This window comes from Wyeomyia smithii, chromosome 3 (genome assembly GCF_029784165.1).
Source record: "Wyeomyia smithii strain HCP4-BCI-WySm-NY-G18 chromosome 3, ASM2978416v1, whole genome shotgun sequence".
NCBI classification, from domain to species: domain Eukaryota; kingdom Metazoa; phylum Arthropoda; class Insecta; order Diptera; family Culicidae; genus Wyeomyia; species Wyeomyia smithii.
In genome coordinates, this window is record NC_073696.1 from 249,900,917 (window position 1) to 249,911,435 (window position 10,519).

Consider the following 10,519-nt stretch of genomic DNA (forward strand, 5'->3'; position numbering starts at 1 on the left):
CTCTACAACTATCATATGCATGAAGTTGTCAGATGGTCTCTCTGATAGCTAAATAATTTAAAACCTGTAGGTTATAGTTGTAGTATACGTAAAAATTGAAAATCGTAACATAGGCAGACCCTCCCAGCTGAATACCATTACGATTGTAGCATTCTTTGCAGAAACGTTTTCGTGTGTACGTACAAATTTTTTGAATCTTGCAAGTTTGAAAATGCTCTATCTCCGGAACGCTACATTTTATTTTTTGCTGATGAGTGATTCCTATGTAAAATCGTTTGCTAAATACATTGGAGTGGTTGAAATCAAAATCGAAGGGAGGTATTTCGAAAAAAATTGCAAATTATGTTTAAAATTGAAAAATCGCAATGTTGGCAACACTGCAGAAAAAATAAACCACGTAATTCGATTCTACATCTAAAACCCTTCAAAATGATATGTCAATATCACCTGTAGATCTTCAAGGTCCCGAGATATCCGCAAATTAAAAAAGGTGTTTTGCTGAATTCGCAAAAAGTGGAGGCAGTCCAATTGGCCGAGGGGTCCAGCAATCGGTACAACACTTTGTATTTATAAGTTCCGGCCCAAAATACATCGACTCACAAATTTTGGTAGAAATCGGAGATGGTCGATGCATTTTCTCGGACACTTGACATGTAATGACTCATATGGGAACATCCATAAATGACGTAGCTTTTTTAAGGGTTTCTTTGACACCTCCCTCCCCCATCGTAGCATTTCGTCACAAAATCAGGACCCCCCTCTAGATAATTACGTAGCTTTATAATAAACCCTCCCCCCATGATAATTTTTTTTTGCAAATTTTATTATCAAAAACATACTTTGTGTCATAAATGAACAACAAAAGACAAGGAAGTGATAAAAACAACCCAAAACATACGAAACAGTAAAAAAAAAACAATTTGGAAAAATCCAAGTTTTTACTTAGTTTCATATTCACTACGTGGTTTGACTTGACCCCCCACCCTCCCCCTCGTCACCTTTCGTCACAAAACTGCAAACCCCCTCCTCCACCCTCGAATGCTACGTCATTTATGAATGTTCCCTATATTTCTTCGGACAGTGTGAGAATCAAGCGATTAGATTTTCACCCCTACACTATAAGACAAAGAGCAAAAAATATGATACAGCCAAAGGGGAATATTGCCAGTTCACGACACAGCTGAAGAATGTGACGACTTTAGCTTTCTAATATACATTTTGCGACAAGTTTCCCAGTCTACATCTTCGTCACAAATATTTTCGAGATAACTTTGAGAAAAGTAAAGTAAAACATAAAATAAAACACAAAACATTCGCGGTCGCCAACTTTTTCTGACATTCTAATTAATTCCACCATACCAGAAGTTGCAGATTGACATTTATCGCCCAGCAAGCAGCACAGAGCGGTTCCGTCATTCGCCATTACGAGACACACAAGCGCTGCTGATATTATTACCAGATGGTGCCCTTGACGATGAAGCTTCCCAGGAAAATTTCGTTCCCGATGGAGCTGCGTAATTATGAAGCGCCATGGAAAAAAATCTATTTACAAAGTTGATTGGAGAAACAGTCAAGCATATTGTCGGACATCTAAAGCTAATCGTCGTTAATTTGAATGAAAAGCAGCGCTAACCCTTATTAAGGCTACCGGTAGAAAATTGTGGGCAAGCGCTTTGTTTTTCATCCTACGTGGGTTTACAGTCTTTCTTTGAAGAAAAGAAACGATGGCGGTAAATTGATTACCAATCAGAACATATGAAAATATAAAGCAAATGAAATAATGTTTATTTGATGATGAAAAAATGTTCATTTATTTATTCCCAGAGATTTTTCCGCGAATGATAATATTCATAACACATTTTCTCCGAACGAAATTAAACATAACTATTCAATTACGACTCATCGACGCGACTATCGTATTATTTTTTCTGCCAGCAACGTTCGAAATAACTCCCACGCACTGGCACCGAAAGACACTGAACATCGAATCCCAATAGAACGAAATGGATCTGAGTTTGCAAAGACTCATTGCAATGAAAATTGTGCAATTGAGGGTGCAAAGCAGATTTTTGATTGAGTTTTCGAACGTTTATGAAACTTTACCCTCAAACAGCATTTTCATTATCGATTTTGAATAAATAGCAATGAATGAAGTTCTGAGAAACCTCAACATTGTGTCATTTGAAAGCCTACGGCCTATCGGCAGCAACTCATACAAACGAACTCAAGGTAAACCTACACACATACATTCCAGGAGAAAAAATATGCATATTCAAATCATCTTTCACTAGCGCTTCATAGAGAATATTCCTCGGTTGGTCGTTCCCATATCTTGGCATTTGTACTGTAAGAGACCCACATCAGCCTGCCAGGGTGTTGTAGCGAGCGGAAAGAAATAAACTCGAAATGGGAAAAGTTTAACCGACATTTTTCACATTAAAACGATAAAGTTAAAATAGTACATGAATTTTGCCCGGTGCGGCCCGTTTCCCATATCGGTATAATCTGTGCGCCAGCCTGTGACGGAAAAACCGGGCAGGTTGACGGCCGAGGAGGGCGGAAATTGTTCAGTGTTTCATTTTAAACTTAACCTGATTTACATTTTTTCCACGTTGTCAAACAGATAACAATAGGTAGATTTTATATGTGATGTAAAAAGGGAGTTTCTCACAGGCCACCCTTTGAAATCGAATGAATCGCTACACAGAATTTAAATTGAAAGTATTTTTGTTTCACTTCGAAACAAAAATAAACGGCTCCACATCAATCTAGAGCAGAGTGTCTGCCAGTCAGGAGCTCAGAACTGACAATCGCTCCAAGCTAAGTCTATCTAATCGTCGGAATAATTTTCGAATACATCAAATAATCCGACAGAGGCAGCAGTTTTATTCTCCCGCAGGAGATTTGCGTGCGGCACATGGCGGCATTATCAGGGAAATTCCTTCCCGAGCCGGTTGTCATTGTTTCATTCGCACCGGCAAAATATTTTCAGCTCGAGAATCTTTCGGTCGTCCGGTCGTTTGAATGCGAAACTGGTCACATCAGGTTCTCGGCGTAAGTTGGAACTAAATCTTCATTATCGCAAAATGTTTCCATAGAAGGGACTGGAGATACGCTGCACTGTGATTCGGTGGTGGTAGATTCAATTCAGTTTTGCTAAAATTAATTAAAATCCTCTTCCCTACGCCCCCGAGCAGGTGCTTACTACTAATTTGCGTCGGCGAAACGGCCATTGTCGGTGCTGTTGATGATAACGGTTGTCAGTCACCGTCAAGATTATCTAGTTCGACCTCAGCACTTGCTTAATCGGTAGCCATAAACACTTTGATTGTCTAACTAAATCAAAACTAATGAATTTCGGTGATAAATTTTGACTGTAGGCTGCATATAATTAACGCAGCTGGAGATGTTCGTTTGATTACTGTTGTTTTCTTATTTGGTCTTCCGTAATTTTAACAGACAGAAACGTTTGGAATTATCTACGCTGGGTATTTACGGGCAAGAGTAGCAATTTTTGAGGTTATGATATGACTTTCGAAAAGATACTGTTGGTAATTCGTAACCAAGATGATGTTCAGATGTCGGCTTTCCAAAAGGGTGACTTCCAGTAATGGAAAAAAGCCCTAATTGGCTATATACCACCTAGTCTGCCGCGCATAGCATGTCAGTCCCATTTGCTTTTTCAGCAAGCCGAGAAAAACGCGTTTTTATATGATTTCATACCATTGCATCTTATAAGATGGGACAATATGTTTGGAAGTTTTTCCGAAGTTTTTCAGAACAAAGTTGTTAAGTCCATCTATTGTTACTAGACTATGCATAGTTATCTACCATTTCCGCGTATTAACTCAATTTTAGTGAAAATGCAAATGGGACTGACTTGCTATGCGCGGCAGTAGTATGACGTTTACGGAATTGGAATGATGCCCAAAGGCTTTAAATCGACCCTGGACGGCATTTTGAAATTCAAAATTGTGACTTTTTATGTTTAAAAAATATCTAAAAAAGGTTAAAATAATAACTTAAAATTGATTCATGATGACATTTTGAAATCCAAGAACGCTGAATGAACAGTCAAATAGAAGAAATAATGCTAAATTTTCAAACCTTTTATCCCGAGCAACGCCATTCAACGTTCAACTAGTTATTAATAATAATTGAGCGGAAAGAAATTTAGTTATTCCTATAAAGAAGGTAATTCATGAGAAGAAAATAGACACCACACTGAGATTTAATTAGTGAATTATATACTACATTTTAAACGCAATGAAGAAAATAACCCACAATTCTTAGAAAATATATAAAATTGTACTATACTTCCGAGCGATTCCATTCCAAATGACCTATCGACCATTTTACGATTGACTGAAACTTTGTGCCCGTAATTTTTTTTTCAAGCAGTAAGTGTAGGGATGAAGATAGAAAATCAAATTTACTGAAAAATATGAAAAATTGAAATGTTTAAAATATTCCGCGGAGGTAATTTTTAAAAGGAGGTATTTATTTCAGCATGCACTTCATATAAAGATATGTAGCCCGGGTGCATAAGAAAACATTCTAAGAACGAATTATTGAGTGCAAAAAATGAAAATGAAAGCAACAAAAAAAATTATCGAAAAAAGTTGAGCAAAACAGTTTCGAAAGTACAACAACAAAAACGAAGAGAGTAAAACCCATAACTTACTTGAGCTTGAGCTTGAGCTTGATGAACGCACATTTCGTAGTTGCTCTTTTGTGATATAGGTATTTGAGGTAGTGAAGTTACACATAGGATCACGGATATGGCTACTTGGGATTAGTTTACCATCTTGCATGACAATTCAGTAGCCTCATTTTATATGGATTACGTCCTTACGTTCATTAGGGTGAGGAAGGAGGTGTTAGAGTCGTTGTTGCCAGACACCAAGTTCACTTCTGCATCTCCGCGACTGTGACGGGAAGGAAAGATATGTGTCACCGTGGTAAGTGACGGAATCGAACAATGTTGCTCTTGAAGTTAACCCATTACGAAGACGAACGATGAGTATCTTTCTTGTCAAATGTTGTGTATGATTAACGGCTGGTATTAGTTATGCGAGTGATATTAAATTGGCTTTCTCAGTCTCTTTTTGAAGATATTATACGACAATCTGTGTAAACTGCACGACGTTTTAGCTGTTTTTCGAAGCCTTTTGCAAGCTGAGCGGGGGCCTAGTGTGGTTGGTAACGTCTCCGCCAACCACGCTCGACGCCTGGGTTCGAATCCCACCGCCGACAGAGGTGTCGGTGGTTGTGAGGTGGTGTGATCCACTCACAACCAACCCAACTGGTCTAGATTCAATCCTAGCCGACACTGGGAGATTTTCTGAGGCGAAAAATCTCTGGGATCACGCCTTCCATCGCATGAGGAAGTAAAGCCGTTGGCGCCGCACAGCTGTTTCATAATATTTTTCCTTTATTGCTATAACATTCAAGTGTCTAAATCCAAAATTTGGGCGCAATATCATGGAATCTGAATTTTTTATGACTTTTCAAAGCTTGGCGAACTGACGTTTTTTGTCATTTTTTTGAAAAAAAAGGACATTACTTTGAAATGCTCTGTAGCTTCAGTGATAACTTGGATTTTTTTGACGTCAAAGAAAAAGTCGTTGTAAATATTGTGCTAAACAAACCCTTTTCATTAGATATTCTAAAATTTGGTCATAATAAGCCTGACTCTAGAAAAAATTTAAAAAAAGCGTGATTTTTTGTAGAAAAGTAGTTTAAAAGTTTAGTTGCCGCAGTTTGCCACGGTTGTGACTACATTCAAAATTTAGGTAAAAACGTAAGCTTTTAAATGCATACTGTCTGCTGCTGCGCAAAACTGCGCAAATTGTCACTTTAGTGAAAAAAGCGATAGAAGTTTTTTTTCATTTTTTTTTTTTGAGGTTGAAATTTCATCCAGGATTAATTTTAATCATAACCATGATACCCACCATTCGTTGTTTTGCTTTCGTCTCGATTAGACGCAAATTGTTTATCTCCGTTTGAGTTCGCAAAATAACAATACACGAGTTATCGTACGGGTGTTTTTTTTTGTCGATTAGTTCTTGTGCTGCGCGATAACAATAGCCGGCAGTTTATCGGCAGAAACATCTTCTGCACACTGGTAGGGGCAGGCAACCCCGCCAGTGATCTGATACGCAGCTGATATATCAGCAAGAATAATTCTCCCGCACCGCTGTTACCCCGCTATCAGCACGGACCATCATACGATTGAGCGAGTGGAAGTCAACTACAAGTGGCATCTACAAGGTCGCGTGTAGGATACGGCCACTGTGTCACAACACGAAGCTGGATCGACATTGTTTGTTCTGCGGAGACGCTCGATTAATCCTACTATCAGCCGTGAGGTCGTGACTTAGACGTTCGGTGAAGTATTCACCTTAGAATTTTTATCATTATTATTAATAGTATTATTATTATTGTTATTATTATAATTATTATTGCCTTTTTTTTATTTTGATCCATTGTAGTTTGAAAAATTGTTTTTAAAATTTAATAGCAACTACTTGACCCCCCCCTCCACATTCGAATATTTATCGTTTGTGTGCGGTAGAGCGTAACGCTCCCGCAAAATGGACGACATGCAGGTGCAACTATTCCTGGATGTGGAAACAAATGGGGAAGAGATTGAGATCTCCCCCATCAATTCCCCTCTACCTTCCCCGCTACCTAGCCCCGTACCAAGGGTACCGGCAACACGGGTGAAAGCTTACCCAGATGCTTCGAAAGGTCCGTTCGTAGTTTACTTCAGGCCCATAAAGAAGCCTCTAAATATTATTCAAATCGGCAAGGACCTGGCAAAACAGTTTTTGCACGTAACCGAAATTACAAAGGTTAGACCGAACAAACTGTGAGTTGTTGTGAGTATCTTGAAGCAAGCAAACGCAATTGCTAGCTACGAGCTCTTCACGAGAGAGTACCGCGTGTACATCCCTGCCAAGGACGTGGAGATCGACGGTGTGGTTACCGAAGGAAGCCTCACGGTCGATGACATTTTGCGTCACGGGGTTGGCTGCTTCAAGAACCCCCTGATTCAAGATGTAAAGATACTGGATGTCAAGCAATTGCATTCGGTATCCATCGAAGAAGGGAAGAAGAAATTCTTCCCTTCGGATTCCTTCCGTGTAACATTCGCCGGATCCGCACTGCCGAACTACATCTCTTTGGACAGGGTTCGTCTGCCTGTACGCCTGTTCGTACCGCGGGTCATGCATTGCCAAAACTGCAAGCAGTTAGGTCATACAGCCACCTACTGCTGCAACAAGGCACGCTGCAGCAAGTGCGGAGGCAATCATGCTGAGACCGCTTGCAGTGAGGATACTGAAAAGTGTCTTTACTGCGAGAGAACTCGGCGTGACCTTTCGGCGTGGCCCGCGTATAAACAGCGCGAGGAAAAAATTAAGCGTTCCCTCAAGGAACGATCAAAGCGCAGAAATGCTGAAGAGTGCTGAGCCACCCTCGACAGGAAACATCTTTTCCTTTTTGCCAACCGATGAGGGTACATCTGACGATCCCGTCGAAGGGTGTTCTTATGCCATGCCAGAAGGATCTAGGAAGAGGAGAATGATCAACTCTCCTAATCTTTCTCGCAAAGGTCGCAAGATAATCCCTAGCGGAATGACCAATAAGCCAACACAAAAAGGAAGCGGTGAAGAAAAACCGAAGCAAGTACCTCCCGGTTTTAATTTTAAATCAAACCAGGAGTACCCACCGCTTCCTGGGGCACCAAAAACCCCTCGTGCACCCATTTCTCGATCAGAAGATAAAAAAGAAACAGGGTTCCTAAAATTTTCTGATATTGTGGACTGGATATTTAAAACATTCAACATACCAGATCCCCTACAAAATATTCTTCTTGCCCTTCTCCCTACAGTGAAAACCTATTTGAAGCAACTCACAGCAACTTGGCCCCTCATTTCAGCTATCGTATCTTTCGATGACTAATACGTCGAAAGAGATTAGGAATTTTGTTACTGTATTACAGTGGAATTGTAGAAGTATCATCCCCAAATTCGATCCATTTTCTCATTTAATAAATACATACAAATGTGACGCATTTGCGCTCTGTGAAACCTTTCTCAATTCAAACGATCAACTCAATTTCTACGATTTTAACATTATTCGTCGAGATCGAGACTCACACGGTGGAGGGGTACTTTAAGGGATCAAAAAGTGCTATTCCTTCTTCCGAATCGACCTCCCCTCGATCTCGCATATTGAAGTCGTTGCCATTCAAACGAATATGAATGGAAAAGACCTATGCCTTGTTTCGTTATATATCCCTCCATCCGCGCGGATTGAACAGAGGCATCTCACTGATATAGCAGAGTTGCTTCCCGCGCCTTTTTTGATATTGGGAGATTTTAATTCTCACTGTTCGCTATGGGGGTCGCTGTATGACGACAACCGATCTTCTTTAATCTGTAACTTGATCGACGACTTCAATATGACAGTTTTGAATACTGGGGTAGCGACACGTGTACCTAATCCTCCAGCACGTGAAAGCGTGCTTGACCTATCCCTCTGCTCGACATCACTAGCGTTAGATTGCCAGTGGAAAGTAATCAACGATCCCCACGGTAGTGATCATCTTCCAATCGTTATATCAATTGCTAATGGTTCAACTCCCCCGAACCCAATCAATATTTCCGACGACCTTACACGTAATATTGATTGGAAGTGTTATGAGTCTATTATAGCGCAATCTATTGAGACTCACGAGGAACTTTCTCCGGAGGAAGAATACGCGTTCTTAGCTGGCTTGATAATCGACGCCGCGACTCAAGCTCAGACGAAACCGATACCCGGGGTAACGATTAGACAGCGCCTTCCCAACAAATGGTGGGACAAAGAGTGCTCTGAGCTGTACGCGCGAAGGTCTGCGGCGTATAAGGACTACCGGGAGTACGGCACTGTCAACCTGCTTCGAAAGTACGAGGCACTGGGCAGGCAGATGAAGAGCTTAGTAAAGGCGAAAAAACGCGGGTACTGGCGGCGGTTCGTAAACGCGTTGTCCAGGGAAACAGCGATGAGCACTCTTTGGGATACCGCCAGGCGCATGCGGAACCGTGACGTTTCGAATGAGAGTGAGGAGTATTCAGATCGCTGGATACTCGATTTTGCCAAAAAGGTCTGTCCGGATTCTGTACCGGAACAGAAAACCTTTCGCGACGCGTTATTAGTAACTACGGAAGAGCCTCCATTTTCGATGTTGGAATTTTCAATGGCTCTCCTGTCGTGCAACAATAAGGCTCCAGGGTTAGATAGAATAAAATTCAACCTGTTGAAGAATCTACCCGACTCTGCAAAAAGACGCTTGTTGAATTTGTTCAACAAGTTTCTTGAGCTAAATATTGTTCCGCATGACTGGAGGGAGGTAAAAGTCATTGCTATTCGGAAACCCGGGAAACCTGCCTCTGATCACAATTCATATAGGCCAATTGCATATGTATTTCTCACATGGCGATTCGACAACTTCCCAAATTAGTTACATGGGCCTCCCCCAGGGCTCATGTTTGAGTCCTCTCTTATATAATTTTTACGTCAGTGACATCGATTAATGTCTTGCAAATTCATGCACGCTAAGGCAACTTGCAGACGATAGCATTGTATCCATTACTGGTAGCGAGGCTAGCGATCTGCAAGGACCATTGCAAGATACCTTAGACAATTTGTCTGAATGGGCTCTTAAGCTGGGTATCGAATTCTTTCCGGAGAAAACTGAGCTGGTCGTTTTTTCTAGGAAGCATAACCCAGCTCAGCTGCAGCTCCTACTAACGGGTAAAACGATCTCTCAGGTTTTAGTCGCTAAATATCTCGGGGTCTGGTTCGACTCTAAATGCACCTGGGCTTGTCATATTAGGTATCTGACACAAAAATGCCAACAGAGGATTAATTTTCTTCGTACGATTACCGGAACTTAGTGGGAAGCTCACCCAGGAGACCTTCTAAGGTTATACCAAACAACGATATTGTCAGTTCTTGAGTACGGCTGTTTCTGCTTTCGCTCCGCCGCGAACACACACATTATAAAATTAGAGAGAATAAAATATCGTTGTTTGCGTATTGCCTTGGGTTGCATGCAGTCGACCTATACGATGAGTCTTGAAGTGTTAGCGGGTATTCTTCCGTTGAAACATCGTTTTTGGAATCTGTCTTACCGGTTGCTAATTCGATGCACAGTTATGAACCCATTAGTAATTGAAAATTTCGAGAGGTTGGTCGACCTTCAATCTCAATCCAGATTTATGACTTTATATTTTGACTATATGGCTCAAGATATTAATCCTTCTTCATACGATTCCTCCAATGTCGCACTTTTAGATACTTCTAATAATGCTATATTCTTCGACACCACCATGAAACAAGACATTTCTGGTATCCCGGATCAATTGCGACCCCAAGAGATCCCTAAGATTTTTTCCAATAAGTTTAAACATGTTAGTTATGATAAAAGGTTTTTCACTGACGGATCTAATCTAGATGAGGCCACTGG